General features: G+C 44.4%; 1 protein-coding gene across 5 annotated transcripts in view; it reads right to left on the reverse strand.

Annotated features, from left to right (window-relative positions):
- Positions 1 to 23288, reverse strand: part of LOC138526347 (transcriptional enhancer factor TEF-1-like) — a 261859-nt gene that overhangs the window by 220213 nt on the left and 18358 nt on the right. The window contains exon 1 of one of the 5 annotated variants that reach the window (XM_069637003.1): positions 7637 to 7741. The exons of the other annotated variants lie outside the window; for them this stretch is intronic. The gene's annotated coding sequence lies outside the window, so the exon portion shown is untranslated. Of the gene's footprint in view, positions 1 to 7636; positions 7742 to 23288 lie in introns of those variants that run through there. 5 annotated transcript variants of the gene reach the window in all.

Genomic DNA, 23288 nt, shown 5'->3' on the forward strand with positions numbered 1-23288 from the left:
CAGAGTTTCTTATTGTGTTGCGCTGGCGGTTTTCATTCGCCGTTGTTCCCTTTTTAGCTTGGCGAGTCAAAAAAAAAACTGTTTTTAAAAGCTTTCAGAATTTTAGGTGATCTTCTGTTGTTCGCATTTCCTTTGGAAGAGAGTTCCAAACTCTCACCACTATGCAGGAGAATGTGATCCCCAGAATGTGCGTTTTCCGTATTGTTTCATTTTGAGGCGAATGTCGTTGCTGAACCTTAGGGTTCGTGTTGTTTTGTAGATGGAGATTTTTCCCTGTAGGAATTCAGCTCCTTGGCTGTGGATTCCTCTGTGCGTTATGCAGAGTGTTTTGAAGAAGATTAATTTTTTTGACTGGTATCCAATGTAGTGTTCTCAGTGCTGGTGTGATGCATTCTCGCTGAGTCTGAGGAGTAGTCTTGCTGCTGCATTCTGTATTCGCTGTAGTTTTCTCATAAGGTATTCTGGCATTCCAGGATAGATGCTGTTGGCGTAGTGTATTCTTTACATGACGAGAGAGATGATGGCGAGTGTTCTGTGTGGGAAGGTGAAGAAGGGGAGTATCCTCTTGATTGCGTGCATGTGAAGAGGCAATGATAGGTTGTTTATAACGCGCTTAATACCCAGAGGTTTCTATGCGAGTACCCGGGGATCAGACCTGTGTTGCCCAGTGTCGTCTTGCTTCCAAGGCGAGCACGTTTCCCCTGAGCTATCCTCCTGAGCATTCCTTAACTACTGCATTAACGTGTGGTTCTAGTGTTAGTTCATTGTCCATCAGTATTCTGAGATTTTTTTTACCACTTTGGATGTTTCTGATGGGTTTCCCAGTTTGTTAGGCCATGGAATGTCATGACTGTTCAACAGGTCATCGGGTGGGATCATGATTTCTGTTTTGTCTAGATTGACTTCAATGCTGTTGGTGCTCATCCACTGTTTTAATTCAGTGAGGCAGTTGGTATGGGCTGGGTTTTGTTTGTCGCTGGCATTGATTTTGTAGATTATTTGAGTGTCATCTGCATAGTTGTAGCAGGTGAGGCAATGTTTATTAATGAGGTTAATCATGGGGGTCATGTAGATGTTTAAGACTAGTGGTGATAGCGATGAGCCCTGTGGGATGTTTTGCGAGGTGCTGACTCGCATGGTGCTATTCAAGTTGTTTCTGTTCTTTCAGTCAAGGGGGATTTTAACTAGAGGAGTGCTGTGCTGCCGATTCCAATACCTTTGAGTCTTTTGATAAGTGTTTCGTGGTGGACTATGTTGAAGGCTGCTGGGAGGATGAGTAGTATTAGTGGCATTCGACAGAGTCTGTGTTGGTTTTTAGATCACCTCATATAGATAGTAATGCAGTTTATGTTCCTCTCATGGGTCTGAAACCTACTTGTGCCTGGTCTAGTACCCAATTGTTTTCTACTTGTTCCAGGTATGGGATGTTTGAGATTAGTCGGTAGTTGGTAAGGTCTTCTGTGTTGCCCGATGGATCTTTAAGGAGTGGCTGCTTTTGCTCACGAGACTGTTGAATTTTTCTGTCGATATCGGTGGTAGATGGTTCCGGTGTAGGCTGATGGGGATTTTTGTCTTGCTCTCAATGATTTGCTGGATGTTTGTGATTTTGTTATTGAAGTGGTCTGCAAGGTCATCGCATAGTTTTTGTAATGGGGTTGGTGTGTTGCATATTGCTGGATTTCTTAACTCGTTTATGATGTTGAACATCTCTTTCTGGGCATTGCGTGAGTTTATGATCAGTTTGCTGTAAAATGTCTTTTTTGCTTTGAGTATTTCTCCTTTGTACAGTCGCATCTGTCTTTGCAATGTCATCCAATGTTTTCGCGATCCATTTTTGGATTGCGCCTGTTCTTTCTTCCATGCTGGCTGAGTCTAGAACAGCGATTGGTGGATTGTTGGACTTCCAGTCTTGCGTTTAATGGATTTCCAGTTTCTTTTCATTACTTGAGGATTTTTTGGGAGGTTAGCAAGTATCCGTGTTGGCGAGTGGATCACAATGGGTATAATGAGGTAGTCACTTCAGAGGATTTGCGTTGGTGGTGCAGTTGTGACATGTTTTTGTGGCAGAAGATTCCATCTAATGTGGGGCCCGCTGTGTGCGTCACTCCGTTCACTGGTTGTTGTAGATGCAATTGTTGCTAGTTGATTAGTCAAAGTTTTGGGTGAGTTGATATTTTCTACTATGAACCAGATGTTGAAGTCTCCCACTAGGATCAGGTGATCATGTTTAATGGCAATTTTGGTGATGGCATCAACAAAAGTGTCTGAAGGTGGGGTTGCATGTCGGTGGTCTGTATACAAGTAGAAACGTTAGGTTGGTTTGGAGATCTAAGGCTAGATTCAGGAGGAATGATTTGCAATTTGCGATGTTTAGTGGCGGTGCTGTTATTTTTAGCAGGTCCTCATCTGCTACGGTGAGACCTCCTCCTCTTTTTCCTTCTCGGTTGGCTTGTTTAAGTTTGAAGTTGTTGGGTAGGCAATTGTGCGCTCGTACCTCATAGTTTTGAGTTAGTCAGGTTTCAGTGAGGAATAGGACGCATGTCCCTCCATTGCTTAGGAATTCGTATATTAAGGTTGTTTGTTTTGACATTGATGTGGCATTAACTGGGTTGCAGTGTACCTTTTTGTTTTCTGTGGTTCGTTTGGTCTTTGGCTGTATATGTGGGAGATTGCATTGACAGTCAATTTTTTCCACTGGCAGGTGTATTCAGATCTGCCGTTTCTGTTTCTTCGTTGAGTAGTTCAGCAAGGTTTGGTCTTGGAATGATGTTTATTTCAGGGTTGTATGCCTGCTGACAATGATGATTCGGTGTGTTGTTCCCATTTTTTTTGTGATGAATGGCATGCTGATGTGGTTTCTTTCAGTTTTGTTTCAGTGGATTTCCAGTCTTTCCATTGGGTTTCCGATTTTCCTCCTTACCCGATTATGGTGCTTGAGGATGGATGGTTGCCCGAGTGGGTGGTAGGTTGACAGGTAAGGTGATAAGTAGAGTGATTTTTGTCTTCTTCTAGCAAAGGGACTCATCGCGGTGGACGTGTAGGTGTGCCATCTCTTGGTATAGTTGGTTCCCGGGTGTGCTGTTATGAGATTGTTTCAATTGTTTTTTTCTGTTTTGGTTATTCCTTGTGCATTGGTCTTTCCTGATGTGGGGCATCTGTGGTTAGGTCTATCCAGAGAGTGAGGTCTATCCCAGGGTCAGGGACTATCACAGGGGTCAGGGCTGCCCTAGGTGACAGGGCTATCTCAGGGGCTGGGAACTAACCCAGTGGTTGGGGGCTAACCCTGAGGGGTGTGGTCTATCCCAGAGGTCAGGGCTAACCGGGGGGAATCCAATCCAGGGGTTGGCAGCTATCCCAGGATCCAGGGGCTATCACATGGTCGTGGTCTTCCCTTGTGGGGTTCTATATAGTTATTTGCTTCCCAGTTGCAAAGGCCTCTCTGTGGTGGTTGTATCTCAGTCTCAGTATCATGGGGCTTTTGAGCCAACTGTCGCCGGGGTTTTGTAGTTGCATGGGGTTCACAGTGGTGAAAGTCTCACTGTGGTTGTTGTATTTTTATCCGAGTTTCCTGTGTTACGAAGGCCTCCCTGTGGTGACTGTATTTCAGTCTCAGTCTCATGGTGCTTGGGAGCCTCAGGTTGCTGGGGCTTTGCAGGTATCATGTTCACATGGGATGAAGGCCTCTCTGTGGTGTTGTAGCTTATTTTCCAGACTGTAGTGCTTGTGAGCTACGGTATCGCAATAGTAGTATTAGAGGCCGGGTTGAGGTTTCCAGAATTCGTAATACGTGGTCTGAGTGCTGGGCTGGAGCCCAAAAAGGTACTAGTTTTATGGTTGCGATATGAGTTTGGATCCTTAGGCAGAATGCAAGTGTGGTAAACTATAGACAATGGCCTGACTTACCATGGGGGTAAAGAAATGCAGTGTGGTGGCGCACAACCCTTGCAAGGTGGAGACGTCTGAATCCAACCCAGGGAGCACTGTCGAAGGAAAGTGCAACGTAGCAGAACACAACACTATCGCGGTGGCAAAAAGAATTGTAAACATCAGTGCGCAGCAAGTTTTAAAGCAGTGGCAAGCTTTGCTTTGGAGGGCGGCTGGATACAACATAATGGCTAACTTTAGAGCGCAGCAAGTACACATCACTGAAATACCATATATACACATACATTGGCACAGACATACACACATATGCGCACACACGGAGACAAGCACACCTACTGTATGTATATCTTCACACCACTAGTGTTCACGCAGGCCGCAGGCACGGCCCAACATCCATGCACAATAGAACACGGCTACAGCGAAGCATATCGAGCCTAGAGCACACATAGCCATCCAGACTGAAACACCTGACGTACCTCAACAGCTCTGCCACTAGCATACATCGACCACCGCCCGAAAGGAACCGGTATAGCTGGCCTCACATAAGCCTCTCTCAACAATAGCAATCTATCTCTAACCCTGAACAGCACCCACCCATGTGTCTGACCTCTCTTGCGCTGCTGAGTCAAGCTCTGACAGCCACATAAGTCCTAGAACGGCAAACATGCATCTCCTAAGCTAAACTCCCTAGAATTTCCAACCACATCGACTACGGTCACCAAGGGCGTTCAACCAAGGAAAAAGCGCACAAGGCCACACAAGTGGGCAAAGAGCACTATATAAATAACCAAATACAATACAATATACAAGTGTGACCTGAAAAAATCCTATGCACTAAGATGCACACAATCGTAAACGTACAAATCCATTTACATCAAGTGAAATTGTTACACAAATGTGTACAAACTATACATGTACAACCTTTAAAATTCCTATACAGCAAGACATGCACATGTTACAAAACCTGTAGGGTATGTACGTTTTCAACATATACTCTAGTATATAAATCACAACAGAACATAAAAGCCACGCTGAAGTGGTACGTGTTTTTTTTACATATATACTAAGTGCCAAAGATGTGTACATGTACAAAACGTGTAGAATCTATATCCTTAATATCATTGCAAAATGCCTACAACAATTATCAGCCGTTTAGAAAGTATGAGTTTCATATAACTTCATGCAAAACACACAAACAACTTATACCATACACACACCATGCACACTTATTTTCAAGTTTTCACTTGCGAGTATATTTTTCACATGTACACAAGCCCTACAGGTAAGAGGTGCATCAGCCACTTTCACTCCCTAAGAATAGGTAAATGCTCCCAAATAGGAAAAATATGGAGTAAAAATATTCCCAACAAAAGGTAGGCAACAGACGCATATTAGGGTGCCTGGAGATTATGTAAATAGTAGCAGTGCACTGTATAAATCCCACTAACATTACATAAGAACTTGCACCCATGCTTCCAAACACACACATACACACAGCTCCATGGGTATGTTTCAACCAGTAGCACACCTAGTGGCACAGAAAAAAAACTACCATTGTTACTGCCTGATCTGAAGAGGTAACAATGTTTATGTTTAATGTGCATGAAATAATATTACAAAAAGCATTGCTATTTTACATTTCAAACATATTTTAACCTGCTTATAAAACACACTCATTCCGAATGGGATTTACTTTTTTACTCCCATGAAAATCATTTTACTCTCGACTTTAAAAAATAGGAAGTAAAATACTGCCACTTCTCTGGAGCACTGCATGCAGATCCAATATACAGATTTTTTATGTAAATGTATGAAATGTGCATGTAAATTACGCTACACACTTTGTGCCACACAGTCTTAAACCACAAGCTTTTACAACACACTCGTATGCCATGAACTGTTATGTTATACCCTTATATGCAATACACATACAAGAAACACTCTAACGCTAGAAGCCATAATCCATTAAAAAAAAATGAAATTACATATACAAATATTTTTAAAAAGAGTTAAGGCCAATCTAACAAAAACTACAAATTCTACCAACAGTGGAAATAAAGTTACGTTAGAATCACTTAGTGGCTACTAGATACCACTACAAATTCAACCAAAACAATACTACTAGAAACACCCACTGCATACCACAACAAATCCACCCTTAACAATCACTTTAATTATTAGACTGGTTACAGTAAAGTGAACATGAAGGTTGGATTGGTAGCGACATGGAGTGGGTGTTTCTAGTTGCAGTTTTCTGGTTGAATTTGTAGTGGCATGGAGCAAGCGGTTTTAGTTACAGTTTTATTGTCACATTTGTGGTGGTATGTAATATGTGTTTGCACCTTATCTTTGTTGTTTTCACCGTTTATAGACCTTTGTTTTTGTTAAACTTATCTATTTTTTTTAATAATTCTCTCTCTCTCTCCCCAAGTAGGCCCTTAATCGCTCTACAAAATAAGTAGCACTTAAAAGTATACGGGTGTGTAGAATGTCAATATAGTGTGCAACAAGTCTAGCTTCTACAGAAGATTCAAGCAATTCCCCTTTTTCTTCAGGTTTAAGAACAAAATTACTGACACATAATGGGCCTCATTAGGAATGTGGTGCTGTGTGGTCAAAGTGTTAGAAATTAAATTACCACATCACCATATTCAGAGCTTGAAGGTCAAGTGGAAGAAAAACCTCAAAAGATTTTGCGGAGTTAATATTGGTAGGCCACGGTAAGTGCTACGAAACTCCTAGTGGCTTCATGAATGGGACACAATATGCCAACCTGGCACTCGTTATTTGGCTCATTTACTGCCTAACTAAGTGGTGGCAAGGATAAGAGTTTGTCAAATTTACCACCAAATTTACCACTGTGGTGTGAACTCCCAACCACCACGACTTGGCAATTAACTGCCTACCTGCAAATTTTGTTGTTAAGACTATAGCACCCCATGGCTCCCTTCAGGGTGCTGATGGGTGGTTTTTTTGGGGAGGGAGTGGTTTTGTGCTGTGCATGTGAGCCAATTCTCCATAAAAAAGCAAGATGCAACATGGGCGCCACAAAAATAGAAAAGGGAATTCCGTGGTGTGAGGCGCCCGACTGTTATGATACAGAGCAAGCAGAAGGCACGCAGGGGGGGTGAGGGGGAAGGGTTGGGGAAACTTGGGTGGGCTGGGGGAGTGTTCTTGAGGGAGGAGGGAGAAGCGTGAGGAGTCCGGGGTGAGGAGGTGAAGGTGGGGACTGTGCCATAGAGACCACAACATGGCGCACGGGAAGAAGCAATGGCAGGCCATGTAATCGGATTGAAAGATTTACCATTAGAACCAATCGTGAGATAACAGGCCAAACTTAATACACGAACAAACCTACATTTTATAACAGTTAAAAGGAAAATGTACAAGAGTATGATAAAAAATGTGTCCCCCCACTTACTTTTATGGGGGACACTACATTTTAGGCAGGAGAAAGTTAAAAAAAAATAGATGTTTGTCTGGAACTTTGGGAGAGTTGGTCGGTCTGTTAACGTGTGGTCGTCAATCCCCGGTGATCCTGCGCCTCCTGTCCCTCTAAATGCGATGTGTGAGAGTTTGGTAGTGGAGTCTCTGAGTTGTACGCGAAGAGTGATGACCACGCAGCTCGTGGGGTGCGAGAGGGATTCCAGGAGAGCCTGTACATTTTTCCAACCCACCCTCGCTTCCACAGACAAGCTCTATTTCACTTGCATCTATGTGCCCAAAGTCACAAATGCTTAGATCTACCGACCTTTCAGCGGCAAATCCCCTTTCTCCCTTTAGACCGCTCCCGGGAATCAAAGCAGTCTTTTTCGGCGGCACACTAGCATGGCACATGGTCCCAACTCGCTCCCTCTTTCTGCTTTGCCGCCCCGCCCCCAGCTGAACAAGAGCACCAGATAGTGATCTCGGGCCTGCGACCGGTTTAGCCAGCTCTGAACACTGGGAGCAGCCCTCTGCACATCTGGACAAGTCAAGCCTAGGACCCTCAGGAAAGGGCGGGGGGAAGGGGCGGGGGGGGGGGGGGAGTTGGGCAAAGAAACCAGCCTGATGGCAGATAAGGCCGCCTGTCCGAACTGCCGTCAGTACACAGCTTGTTTATAAGATCGCAGACCCTTACTGAGGCTCAGCTCTGTCCATAACGCTCTACGGATATGGGTACCAAGTTTATTTCTTGTTTTACTTCAGTATCTTTCTTGCCATTGTTTCTGCAGGGGTTCTGTTCCGTGCACGAATTGCTCTCTTTTTTTAAGCAAACTGCTGTAAAACGCAGCCTCTTGTACAGTGTTTATTAACGTACAATTGTAAGGCCATAGTCCGCCAGAAAGGGCCACAAAAACTCAGCCAAGCCTACAAGTACGGAATATAACCCACGCACCAGGACTCGATAACCACACGAACTAGTAGTGAAATGACCCTGTGCGAGGTATGAAACATCAGTGGTTATTGCAATGAACTATCCCACCTACCAGAACCAGCGTGACGCCCCCTCACGCGCACCACCTCTATGCAGGATGTACCTGCCAATGGAACCAAATGAAATTCGATCCCACGGACCCCTTCATCAATCTAGAACAAAACGGGCATTGACCTATTGAAAACCCAACCCATCAACAGCAAAAAGCACGCCAATTTAGTGTCTGTGGCAAAGCACACATGAAGAAGGATGGGGGGACAGGAGGGAGGGAGTCACACTGGTGCTCCATACGCACTCGCTTTTTACCTAGATTGCTCCTGTGCCACTCCTGCATCCTGCCAACTACATTCCTCCCTCATTGTGACCCACCTCAGGGCCCCAACCCTCTCCCTTCACACACCTCTGCACCGCACAACCTAAAACCAGGCCTATCTGCATCTAAGATCATCTACCTACCGTGCCTAGGCCATCTAAGGTGTGCATGTATTTTTACATGCACCACGACCCCGCCACTACACTCCTGACACCTAGAAACTACCATCTACATGCGTGTGCATATCCACCTCACATCCCATCCCATGCAGCAACGAAGAGCAGTCACGCACTTACCCCACCCCTGTCCTACTCCAAATCTGACCCAGAGCCTCACGCAAGGAAGCACTACGGGCTACAGTTCCCCAATCCGGCCTGCCTCACCCCTAAACACTTCCACCTATATAATCCAATCCAGCAAAACTGATAGTTGATGGTCAAACTCGCCTGTATCACTGGTTCATGTCACTAGCACTACTCGGCAATGTTGACTTGAGACTGCCTAATCCGCCTGTACCGCTTCAAAATTGTGCCACAAGCCATTTATTATCCAGAAAGGTTAACCCCAGTCTGCCTAATGTGTCTGCACTACCTAAACTGCGTGACATGCCCCACTTCAACCAGCCTGTCTGTGCTTTGCTAGCAGAACCTGCCAGCCCGCCTGAAAACCATGGCGCCAGCCTCACTCAATGCAGCTTGGCTGACATCAGACCCTTTAACCTGCCTAACCCACCTCAGATCAAGGCCGCCAAGCATATTCCAGCTAGCATGGCGCACCTCACCCTCTCTAAACTTCCCAACCCTCCTCTGAATTGTGCCTTAGTCAATGCTAGGTGCATCATAGCGCACTCCCAGGACATCATCGACCTTATCACCAACAGCAAACTGGACCTCTTGGCTATCACTGAAAACTTGGCTTCAACACCGCCTCTGGTCCTGCATTTTCCATCGCTATACTGCCAGGATTCACCATCCTCCGAAGAGGCAGACTAGATTTCAGAGGAGGTGGGGTAGCACTGATCGCAAGGGGTTGTGGGGGAGGAGGTCCCGCTCTATCAGACAAATCAGCTATTACCCGATACCAAACTGTGACTTACTATCTACCAAACTGTCCTTATCCCACACCCCACCATCACAATGCACATCATCTATCACCCCACAAGGACCTCCATTATCATTCGAAAATGATTTCCTCCACACCCCAGAAGAAAATCAAACAAAAACTTTATACTATCAGCATCGAACTACAACATACCATCACCACCCCCTTATCAAACACGTAACATGACCTACCACCTTTTTGTTTTCACCCGGTATCGGACGCTGACGTTGCCACCATCTTGAAGGGCATTAAGCCATCTCACTGCTAAAGAAATGCCTGCCCAGCCACAGTCATCAAGGATTGCACCAATGTCCTTACTCCTATCACAGCCATTATCAATTCCTCCTTTACTGCCTGCAACGTCTCCACTAGTCTCAAAGAAACTTGGGTCATCCTGTTCTAAAGAAAACCTACTCTGGACCCCGCCATCCCGACTAACTACCACCCTATCACCAGTTTCCCATTCCTCCTAAAGATCCTGGACCATGCAGCCTACCTAAAGATCCAACAATACCTTGAGTCTAACTGCATCCTAGGAAGCCGTTAATCGGGCTTCCATCCTAGCCATGGCACAGAATAGGTACTCCTTGACTTAAAAATAGTTAGACGAGCTTAAGGACACAGGTAAACCAGCACTCTTACTATTCCTTGACTATCTGCAGCATTTGACCTGGCAGACCACAGAATCTTATGCCAGCACCTCACTTCTGCCACCAACTTCTCACCTGAAGCCACCAGTTGGATCACCTCTTCTTGGCAGACAGAACCATGAGAGTCGTTGCAGAAAATTCCCCACCACCCCCATCTCTTGGTTATATATCTAGTTATCATCTGTTAGTCTTAGCAGTGAAAGGTGGTGGTGCGAGTTATGGTTGCTTAACTTACCAAACTGGCAAATTTCTGAGGATTTTCGGTTTTACTTGTAACCATTACGTCCCTTTAGCAAAGTTTTTCAGTGAATTTCATGGGTTTTTACGAGTGCATGCTAATTTCCTACAACTTACTAATATCATACTTATCCCAATATAGCAACATTTTTGTCCAATTTAGCAACATTTTTGTCCAATTTACAAAATGTCACCTTAAATCTCTGCCATTTCCCACCTTTTAGCATCATTTTTAACACTTCTATGCATTTTTTGCAACTTTTTCCAGTTTTTGCATTCGTCGATGCCTGCAAACGTCTGACGTCATTGCAGACCTTCCGACCAATGTCACGTGACCGCACCCTCATGCGCGTCATAACAAGATGTTTGCAAATGGGTCTGTGCTTCGCTGACAGTTTGGAACTGCACTTTCTACTGATCTAGGAACTTTAAAGCTCAAAACCTTCCCTTTGCACAACTCCCACAGTTTATAGTGAAAATGTCGACTGCAAAAATGTCTAAAAAAATAATGTAGAAACATTTTTTTTTCCAATGTGTTTTTTTAAAAATTAAAATTTAACGGGGAGTTCCCATTAAACACATTCAGAAATTTTTTTCAGACATTTTTTTCATCATTTTTGCATTCGACTTTTTTTTTCTTCGATATTTTAACTGGATACCAGCTCCTACCCCTATTCTTATTAATTATCTATTTATTAACAATCTAGTACAGAGCACATTCTTGGAAGAATATTACCAAATTGCTTTTTATCTTAAAAATTGCAACAGCAATTACCATCCCTCCTCCTCCAGAGCCACCACAACCAGCTGGAGGTCCTACACAACAACAAAAAGCACAGTACTCCAAAAGACAATAAAGAGGACCAAGAAGATGAGCTAGAGGAAGTACCTAGCTCTAGCACCAAGAGAGAATCATGTGTGTGGCAGTTCTTAACTACTGTTGGGAATGTACTAAAGGTTAAAGCTACCAAAGTGAAATGCACCGAGTACAACTCAGTCGCGGACTACCTGGACAGTACTCCTACAAGACCACCTCCATGCGCCGCCACACCCATTCCAACCACTGCAAATCTCTGAAAGTTTGTTCCTTTCCTAGCAAGTAGTAGGCGTCTTCCTCCACCTCATCTTCCTCAACCAGTACACACACCTTCTGTGGGACACAAAATCCCACCAGCTACCTTTCAAGCAATAAAAGAGGCTGTTGATCCATATCTTTCGAAGACAACAGTCCTCTGTCTATACTGCAACACGCCACTCTGCAGGGGGGGGAGCAATTTTGAAATGCTTTTCAAGCTGTAATCAAGGAGCATGAGAAACACTGCTCCCCCATCTTAGATAAAACATGTGCAACATCTTCCCCTGTCCAACTGCCCCTCAATATTAGTGCTTGGTGCCTCTTCCCTCATTTCCCTCCCCTACCTTAGGTTCTAACCTCTCGTGCAAAAAAAATACAAAACAAAAAAAAAAAAGGGTCCTTAGGAAGCAACTTGCACAGTTAAGATTATTTCTTTAGTTATATTTTTTATCGGCTCCATGTACTTTACATTTCCCAGTTAAGTACATAGACTCAATAAGATTTTCTAACATTCTCATTACCATTTTGTGTTATGCGCATGGGAATAATGTGGCGTTCATCCCCTGTTCTAGGGACTGGAACGGGGGATTACGGCCCGTCAGCCCAAGTTATCAGCCCAAGCAAAAACGAGGGTGGATAACGAGGGCTCCGGACCATTATACCCCGTTCCAGCCCCCGTTATGGGGGATGAAAGCCATTACCACTCCGGGTTGCCAAAGCCGGGGTGGTTAACATTTAAAAAAAAAAATATATATATATATATATATATATATATATATATATATATATATATATATATTTTCTTCCCTTTCCATGGCGGCCTGCAGAAGGCAAAGAGAGAAGCCTATGAGCAGATTACCACAAGCACATTTGTTTTCCCCTTTTCAAAGCTTCACCCCATGGCCGGACCCTAGTGGACATGGCCACTTTTTCTTATGCCATCACCCGGACAATCTGACCACTGCTCATGAGCACAAAAACTTTCGTCTACATTCGTCAAATGGCAAGAAAGTTATAAGCCATCTAAAAATGTTGAGTACCCCCCTCTAATTTTGTTCCCTCTTGACAAAACAGCACCACACTTTCCAAAACGATTCAGAATCAGGTCTAGAATGAAATCCAAAAACTGCTTTTCACCAACCATGTGATGAACAAATAAGCACAGATGCCCCCGAACATCTAAGATGTTCGCAAACATCACAGGACTGTCCCGGACTGTTCGCGGACATCAAAGAAGAAAAGAACAAGTTACTTACCAACTGTAACGTTCTTTCGATTGGATGTTCCTCCACGTATTCCTCATCTTATGATATTCGTATAGCAGCTCTGCTGCTTCAGAAACATTTTTCACCACAGGGCGCTGTGTTCGAGGCCGCAGAGTCGTAGTCCCTCGAGGGCCGCCGTTGAGCGTCAACGTCATCCGCTGTATAAAGGTCTCGAGCAGTGCCCGTTATCTCAGCTCAGTTTTTACAGTGTTCATGGTCGCATCAGCTGATCAGGCTTTAAGTCCTCAGGCTCTTAAGGAAGTTCGAGTGCAACTGGCGTAAACTGTACATAGGGGTAGGTTGAGAGGGTCAAAGAGGAATACGTGGGAGGAACATCCAATCGAAAGAACGTTACAGTTGGTAAGTAACTTGTTCTTTCAATGGATTGTGTCCTCCCAGGTATTCCTCATCTTATGATAGACTCCCATAGCAGTAGTAATTTTGGAGGTGGGAGTACTAGAGATTTTAATTATGGACTGAATGAAGGACAGCTTTCGCAAATAGTCCTCCTTGATATGAAGTAGAGTCCAAGCAGTAATGCTTTACAAAGGTGTGCATTGACGACCAAGTGGCTGCAGCACAAATATCCTGCACTGGGAAAACCCCTCTGAAGAGCCGTGGAAATTGCCATGCCTCTGGTTGAATGAGCTCTTAATCCATCTGGAGGCTCGTTCCCAGCTAATTTATCGCATTCAGGGATTGCTAGAATTATAGAGTTTGTTTAGACACTCCAAGGCCCAATTTGTGTCCAGTATAGCCAACAAATAGTTGGTCACATTGTTGGAGATTTGGCGATCCAGAAATGTAGAAAGAGAGCCCTTTTTGGGACCAGTCTATGCAACCATTCCTCTTCCTTACTAGCCTGAGGCGGAGGATAAAAAGAAGGTAAGGTCATTTTTTGTGACAGATGAAAATTAGAAACTATTTTAGGCAAGAAAGATGGTTTGACTTTTAGAATAACCTTGTCCCTATGGAAAATGGTGTGAGGAGGCTTACAAGACAGTGTCTGCAACTCACTTACCCTGCGGGCTGATGTTATAGCCACCAACAGAATTGTTTTAAGAGTGAGAAGTCTTAACGCGCAAGAATGTAAAGGTTCGAAAGGGACACACATGAGACATTTTAAGACTAAATTCAAATCCCAAATAGGCACCTGAAAAGGTGTCGGGGGGGGGGGGGTACACATTTGTTAACCCTTTCAAGAATTGAATTACTAAGGGCATATTAAAATAGGACACCTCTTCCGAGGAACGCTTAAAGATAGATAGCGCTGCCAAATATCCTTTTATAGTGCCAACTTGGAGCCCCAAATCGGCGAACTGTAAGAGAAAAGAGAGTACTGTTGGAGTATTACAAAGGAATGGATCCAAATTCTTATCCCTGCACCAGTTACTGAACTTGTTCCAACGACACCGGTACAGTGATTTTGTTGCTGGCCTTCTGGCCGAAAGCAAAATCTCCATTACGTCATTCGGGAGGTCCCAATCCTTACATCTCGGCCTCTCAGAAACCATGCGTGAAGGCCAAGTGTCTTGACCTCTGGATGGAGAACCCGACCTTCCTCTTGCGAGAGAAGATCCTCTCTTTGTGGAAGACATATTGGAGGGCAGATGGACATGTCAAGAAGGTCCGGGTACCACGTCCTCCTGGCCCAATCCGGGGCAATTAGGATCATGGTTTTCCTAAACTTTCTCAACCTCCTGATCACCTGAGGAATAACGGGGACAGGAGGTAACGCGTAAAGGAGTGGAAATACCCAGTCCACTACGAACTTGTCCCCTAGAGCTCCTCTCGGGGGAAATTCCCTTGAGCAGTACAGTTCGCACTTCCGGTTGGCACCGGTCGCGAACAGATCCACTTGAGGGGTTCCCCAAAGGGCAAAGATCTCTTGAAGGACTTCCTGAGCTATCTACCATTTGTGGGAGACTGTGCTCTGCCTGCTCAGAGCATCCGCCATTGTGTTCAACTCTCCGGCTAGATGATCTGCTGATAGACCAGAGTTGCATTGCCTCGCTGCACAGTGGGAGTGATCTACGCCTCCTCTTTTGTTGAGGTAGTACATGGCCACTGTGTTGTCGGTCATTTGTAGGACATTCTTTCCCTGTACAGAGGGCAGAAAGGCCTTCAGCGCTAGTCCGATTGCCCTCAGCTCCAATTGCTTGATGTGTAGTTTGGACTCCGATGGAGACCAGCGACCACTGATTGTCAGATCGTTGGTGTGGGCTCCCCACCCTGTGAGCGAGGTGAGGCGTCCGTCACTACTGCTATCTCCGGCCATGGTTGCCAAAAAAGGTTCCCCCTTGAGGATAGTCTCCTTGCAAGCCCACCACAGGAGATCTTGAGTCACTTTGGTCGAGACTTGCAGAAGATCTGACATCTCCCCCGAAAATTGGGACCATTGAGTCCCGAGAGCCCATTGAAAGGATCTCATCCTCAATCTGGCCTCTGGCACCAGAAAAATGCAGGATGCCATGAGGCCTAGCAACCTTAGAAAGTCGAATGCAGGTAGATGTTGGGCATTTTGAAACTTCGTTACCATATGCAGAATGTGGTGAGATCTCTCCTCGGGAGGCAAGGCTTTCCCTGAGGAAGTATCCAGGACTGCTCCAATGAATTGGAGTCTTTGGCTTGGAATCATTTGTGACTTCTTGTAATTGTCTGTGTAAGAAGTGGCAGGTCAAGGCAGATGTTCCTGGGCTCATTCGGATGAACTCGCTCTGATTAGCCAATCGTCCAGATAAGGGTAGACATGAATCCCCCTTCTTCTGATACTCACTGCCACCACCGCCACTACCGCCATCAGTTTGGTGAAAACCCTTGGGGCGGAGGTCAGCCCAAATGGTAGAACCCGAAACTGATAATGAGAACCACCAATTATGATCCTCATGTACTTTCTGTGTTTGAGATGAATCGGCACATGAAAGTAAGCATCCTGAAGGTCCAATGAAACCAGCCAGTCCTGAAGCTGAAGAGCCTGAAGGATCTGAGAAAGGGTCACCATCTTGAACTTGTCCTTCCTGAGGAACTTGTTCAAGTTTCTTAAGTCCAAGATTCTGTCCTTTTTGGGGATGAGAAAATAAGGGGGAGTACCAACACCCTTGTTCCTCTCCGCTACAGATACATGTTCTATTGCACATTTCTCTAGCAGGGTTAAAATCTCCTGCACAAGGAGCGGGTCTGAATTTTTTACAGAGTTGGCTCACGGGGGATGATCTTGAGGTCTTTGATTAAAAGGAAGGCAGTAACCATGGGTCACTATGTCTAGTGCCCAGGCATCTGACGTAATGTCCCGCCATTCGTCCAGATACCGAGTGATTCTGCCTCCCACCGGGGTTTTGTGGGTGAAGACCTCAAAGTGGCTTTGCAGCAGCTGCAACAGTGGCTGAGGAGGTAGAAGCCGCTGCTGTGGCTGATCGACCACCTTTCCCTTTTCCACCACGAAAGGGTTTGCTCTGTAGGCCTCTCTGACTGGACTGCCCACTCCCTTTTCCAAATGAGGAGTAGAAGCGAAAGGGGCGATTCTTCCAGGAAGGTGAGCCTGCGTAAGAGTGTTGTTGAGGCTGCCTTATAGCGGCGCTAAGTGATTTTGCTGCCGCTTTTGAGGTCTGCAGCTTCTCCAAGCTCTCGTCCGCCTTGCTGCCAAACAACCTCAAGCCGTCAAAGGGCATTTTAAGTAATCTACACTGCACATCAAGTGCAAAGCCAGATTTCCTTAGCCATGCAAACCTGCGTAGGACTGTGCTAGATGCCATGGACCTGCTTACACTATCCGCAGTGTCCAGTCCTGACTGAAGGCATTCCTCCATAGCCTCTTCACCATCTTTTACTATAGCCAGGAAACCATCTGATTCCTCACCTTCCGGGATGCGTTCAGCCGCTGATGTCATGCAGTCCCACAGGGTAAATGTAAATCTTGGTAAAGTGCAAGTGACATCAGTCGATTTAAGGGCCATGCTGCCCGAAAAAAAAAAAAAAACTTTCCGGGCCCAAGCATCAACTTTTTTACTTTTTTATCATCCCTGTCTGGTCGTATTGATGGGTAAGCTGATTGTCTAGTGAAGGTTGCAGCTTGAACCACTAGACTTTCAGGGGAGGGATGTTTAAATAGATATTCCGGATCTGATAACGATGGCCTGTATTTTGTTACAAATTTCTTGTTTACTGCTGAGATCAGGAGTATTCCAATTTACCATCACCCTCTTCTGAAGTGCTTTATGCTTTATGGAATGGAAGAACAGGATCTTTTAGAGGACCTTCACTCAGGAAGTCTGTCATGTCATCCTGGTCGAAATCTGGGGAAGCTGCCTTCCAACCCATAAAATTAATGACCCTTCCCATAAGATTCCTATAACTAGGATCAGCATGATCTGTGGGGTCTTGTCTTTCAAAATCCACTTCAGGTGAAGTGTCTAGGCCACTGGCATTTTGGAGACAGTCATAAAGATCTGTTATTTTGGAATTGAGGTCCACTAGCTCTTCAGGGACCTCCCTGGCTCCAAAACTAACTCCAGCTGTATTGACATCCTCTTCAGAGAGTGTTCTTCAAAAATGGATGACATGGATCTGAAAAATTCCTGTCTGGGTTGAGGATGGAAAGCTTTTTGTGGTAAAGAGGGTGGTTGCGACTTAGGCATGGGTAATGGCGTCGACTTGGGTATCAGGATTAACGAATGCCTCGATAAAGGCGTCGAAGGCGTCGATGAAGACGCTGGCTTTGATGTTTTTGAAGGCTGCTTCGATACTGTCGAAGAAGGCTTTGATACAGTTTAAGGCGTCAACGCCATTTTAATCGGCGGTTTCGACGCAGTAGTCGTCGACTGTGTCGAGTCGAGTTTCGACGGCGATGTCGATTCCGCTACCACCAATTTATGCACCGGAGGTTTTGACTTAGTACGAAGCATCTGGGAATTTCCCTTGATGACACTCTCGATCGGCTCTCGCGTGTTTAGATTTTGATTTCCCTCTGTCACTTAGAGTGGGTAGAGGCATGATCACCGTGCAGCAACTTCATGGTGGTCTGGGCCGCTTTCTTGAATATTTTAATCATCGAAGCCCTAAAGGCCTCCCATTTTTCTGGGGAATCGTGCTTTGATGGATAAGAAGAGGAAGAGGAGGAAGAACACCTGTGATGTTGCTTTTTTGACTTCTTAGTCGAAGACGAGGAGGATTTCCCCGAGCGACTCTTTGCTCTCGACCTCCTCGACCCATGTCAAGATTTTAGACTAGATTCATCCGAATCTTTTTGTCTTTTGGAAGACTTGTAGGTTTCCTCCCCCCACCGCCAGCTTAACTCTACGTTCCCCAAGAGCCTTATTGGACATGGCCTGGCAGGAACTGCACTCGTCCACCCGATGGTCTGGGCTGAGGCACCAGAAGCAATTCCGATGGGGGTCGGTTATTGACATTTTCCTACCACAATTCTGAAATTTTTTTAACCCTGTCTTGGGTGTGTTGGGAGTAGATGACGAGGACATCGTCGAGGAAAATCTGATGCACCGTTTTTAACACAAAGCAGTTGCGTGGGAAAAACAGAACTGAGGTAACGGGCGCTGCTCGAGCCCTTTATACAGCGGATGACGTCGACGCTCGACGGCAGCCCTCGAGGGACTACGACTCTGCGGCCTCGAACACAGCACCCTCTGGTGAAAAGTTTTTCCGAAGCAGCAGAGCTGCGGTATGAATATCATAAAATGAGGAATATGTGGGAGGACACAATCCATTCTAAACACACATTTTATGGCTTTTTATGGCCATATCCAATCCCATCCTCATCACCCCTGACCTCTCCAGAGATTGTTTGATAAGTGCAATGTTGTGTTCTTTAATATGTTTTTACCGCGATTTTTGTGGATACCAGCATCTGTCCAAAATCCAACATGGCGGGCGTTTCCAAAAATCTGACGCACCTCACATTTTTATTGACCAATCAGCGGGCGTACCGGATGTCTGCGGACCTCACCTCAGCCTCTGGGCAAATCGAAGGCCCATCCGCGGACCGAACAGAGACGTTGGTCCGCGGACCGAAACCCAGACATCAAAAATGTTTTTTTTAACCTACTTTATGGTCGTTTAGAAAAAAAAAATAAAAAATAAAAACAAAACGATTGGACGGATTTACACCAAGTTTACAAAAGCATGCTTTTGTGACCAAGTCGCCACTCCTGCCGCAAATTTGGTGAAAATCTGTCCAGCGGTTTGAGCTGCAGACGTGAGCACATTTTTTTTTCAATTGCGTATATGGGCAAAACCACAAATGTTTGTAACCCCCTAGAACTTTGCCCCCCCTCCCCCATTGATGAAACCTCACCAAACATTGTAGGATCGATCTGATGGGCCATATACTTTTTTGCAAAGTTTTGTGAGGATTGGTCCGGGTGGTGTGGGGGCGCGAAGAAGGAAACGAGCCAGCCAAAAAGTGCTTTTCCTATGAGTTGAGAAACTTAACCATAACTACAGGGCTGTTTGTTAAGGGGACGTTATGGTTAACATTTCTGATGTCATCTTTGATGTTCTGGGTGTTAGTCTTAGCAATGTATGTAGGTGGCGCGAGTTATGGTTGTTTAGCAACCCATATTTAGGGATTGTCAAGTGTTTTTCGGTTTTACTGTGAACTATAACTTCCCAGTAACAAAGTTTTTTCACTGAATATATATATATATATATATATATATATATTATATAGCAGTGAAGAAAAACAAAGGGGCGAAACATGTGATGTCGTCAGTGATGTCATCAATGACATTTGTGATGGCATCTTTCATGTTCTGGGTGGTAGTGGTAGCAGTGCACAATGCTAATAGCAGGAGTGGGTGCTTAGCCTACCATAACTGGCGAATTTCCGGGGTTTTTAGGTTGTAATGTGAACCCTAATGGCAAGCTGGAAAAGTTTTTTTTAGTGAAGTGCACAGGTTTTTGGTAGGCCAACTTAACCATAACGTCCCCTTAACAAAGTTTTTTTTGTAGTGAATTTTACAGGTTTCTAGTAGAGCAACGTAATCATAACGTCCCTTTAACAAACTTTTTTTCACTGAATTCCACAGGTTTTTAGTAGTGTAATTGAATCATAACATTACTGTAAAAAAATGTTCCACTGCATTTATCAGGGTTCTAATAGTAAGACATAAGCATAATGTAAAGGAACATTTGAATTAACTGCCCACCTTCCGAAGAATTCCACATTATCATATGGTGGCGCACAGAATGGGGGTGTGTTCGAAAACTCATACACACTTCACAATAACATGTGTGTCTGGTTGATAGTGCGGAATACATTGTATATTTTTGTAGGAACTTGTAACTGCAAAATTTCCGGCGCAGAACTCCAAAGGGCAAGTTTGCAGCATAACAGAGGCAAGAGTGCATACCGACGTCTCTGGATCATTAACCCCCATTCCAGCCCAACAAAAATGGGGGCCATTAGCAATCGAGATTTTACAGCAGTAACCCGTGGTACCAAAAAAAGAGGATTTTTTTTACTTCCAAGATGGCCATCATAGAAAAGGAAGACGGGTGTTGGATAGAAACCCTTCTTCGCTTTCCATTACACCCTGCAGAAAGCAAAAATGAAACCGTGTGACCGTAATGGCAGGACCACATTTTTCTTCCTTGTGAAATGTGTCATTATGAGCAAGATCTTTACCAGAAAGCCAGTCCCTGGTGGACACAGCAACTTCAATGCAATGTTTTGTCCCTTCCAATAATGGCCAGTACCCACATCCCCGAAATTGTGGACACTAACCATTCCTAGGGCCTACCCTTCAGAGACAGAAGCTGTACCGTTGATTTGTTATGCACATGACGACACTTGTCAAATATAAAAACACTACCACATGCACAAAACAAAGCTTTTCGGTCGTTGGCAATGACCTATGCATGCATGTGTTGTACATGCAGTAATTTTTTTTTGTAAAAATGTGCATAGAAAACGCAAAGGAGTAGTCTTCTTACGTCTGCACAAAACCCCAACAAACTCTGATGTCAAGTACAATCACGTCAGAAATACTGCAAGCAACACCATTACCACTCACCTTTCGACACATAACTTCGTAAGTGGCACAGGTCGAAAGGTGTGAAGATATGTGTATTAGGAGGGTGTAACCATGTATTATTTTACAAACATTTCTGTACAGCAAACACTCAGTGCACCGTACCTAATTTTTCCTCTTTTAGAAATATACTAATCATTCTGAATTAATGTTGGATAATGGGGCATCTGGGTGACAGAAACTGGCCTGACGGCACTGAAGCATATGAGATGGGGCTGACCCTCCCCTAGCCAAAGCAAGTGGTATGCAATACCTTTCTCCATAACGTTCCTTGGCAGCGTAAACAAATGCGTCCATATGGACGTACGTGCCGTTATGTAGCACCTACAAAAGAACACATTACGACCTGCAAAGTAGCATGCCACATTGTGAAAACAGAGAGTAAATTTGTAAAAAAAAAAAACAGTAACATTTAAGAATTAGTACAGTTGGTTTATTTCATAATAAACTGAGCGAAATCATCGCCCTATGCAATTAGTAAAGTAGTTATGTTTCACAATGAACTGTGTGAAATGATCGCCCTATTCACATTTCCATAGAAGTAGTAAGATTGTCTCTTTGGTCGACAATGAAATTGTTAATGGCCACGTTGGTTTTTTCACACACAGAATTTAAGTGTTGCCGCCACAGTAGTCGTTTTCCTCCCACATTGATGTACAAGACGAGGTCAACCGCTGTAATCTACACCACCAGAAAGGATGGAATGTTACTCCTTATGGCGACAGCTGCGTAAGAACACAGAGGTCCGACATGGTCATCCCAGTGAATTATAATGCACAGACAACCGGTGATGAACAATTGCATTTGACGGTTTAAAAAGCTGTCACTCGGCAACTGTAATCCGTGACAATCACAATAGGGAAGGAAGTACCTGAGGGGGAAAGGGGAAATAAAACATCTATCAATACGCAACCTTTGGATAACCCAAGTTGTAATACATAACATTTTCAGTAAAATTTTAATTCAATAGGAGAAAATGTAGTGGGTCTCTATGGACGAAGACAATGTGCAAGGTCCATAATGGGGAAAAAACTTTGAACGGCACAGAAAGCTGGAACGTCTTTATTATTAATAAAAAATGTGTTTGGAAGTAGCTAAGCGGAGAAAGGGGAAATGAAACGTTTATCAACGAAACAAAAGTTGTAACACTTTTTTTTTTACTAAATATCAATTTAATTTGGGTAAATGCAGTAGCACCCTACAAACGGCGACAATGTGCAATGTCCATAATGGGGAAAAAAATGCAACGGCACATAAACCTTGGAATTTATTAGGATTTTTTTCCCCCCAAAGTAAAAATGTAATGTCAATTCCGTATATAGGCGGGAAAAATACACTTACATGTGGACCGCCTCCATTTCGTGCGCTGCAGTCAGATAGTAGTGTATGTGGAAGAGTGCCTCTTTGGGAACTAATATTTCATGGTCGGTGCAAACGTTTTTGAAGCATAACCTTATCAAACGATATGTTTGTCTGTTACTCCCTGCATTCTTTCTGCTCTTTCCCTGTACCTCAAGGTTAAAAAACAACTGACCCTCATGGGTGTTGACAAATATGCGGCCGTACTGAGCTCGTATTGAAAACAGAAAATGAAGTGGCCTTCACTTCAAATGCAAATACATTCTCATTTTGCAGCAACATATCAACGGCTATTCATGAGAACCGCTACTCCCGTACACGTGCAGAAGTGCTGTGTGTACGAAATAGTGCAGGTGGCTGCCTTAGATTTCAAACAGTAAGACGCCAGCCTGACTGCAGTAATGTTGTTTATGTATTGTAAAATGGATGCAGTAAGTTCATTTCGTACAATGAGTAGCAAGTTTCACTGTACCATATGACAGCGCTAACAAGAATACTGCAATGTTTGACTTTCTACTAACACGTCTCATTAACGCTCACCTTTCGAAACAGTGTTCCATAAGTGTAACAAGTGCATTGGTGTCTTTTTCGTTTGGGTATGTTAGCGGCGATGTCCACGTTCAACAGAAAACAAAGTAAACATGGCGGACGTATCGAAACATTAAGACGCACTTCACGATGTGCCACAACCAATCAGTGAAAGTGAAAAATGGTCGCGGGCAGCACGCCAAGGAATAGCCAATTGCAATCTTCTCTATGGAGCGAACAGGGAAGTGTGACCGCAGAGCTGACATAGATATCACTAATTTTTAGAGACACACTTTTTGATCGTTTTTAAGGGAACTACTGGATGGATTGTCACAAAATTTACAAAAGCACGCTTTCGCGACCAAGCCCCTGCCACTGCCGCAAATTTGGTGCAAATCCGTCCAGCGGTTTGG

This window comes from Ambystoma mexicanum, chromosome 1q (assembly GCF_040938575.1).
Source record: "Ambystoma mexicanum isolate Mex_15411 chromosome 1q, UKY_AmexF1_1, whole genome shotgun sequence".
Taxonomy (NCBI): Eukaryota; Metazoa; Chordata; class Amphibia; order Caudata; family Ambystomatidae; genus Ambystoma; species Ambystoma mexicanum.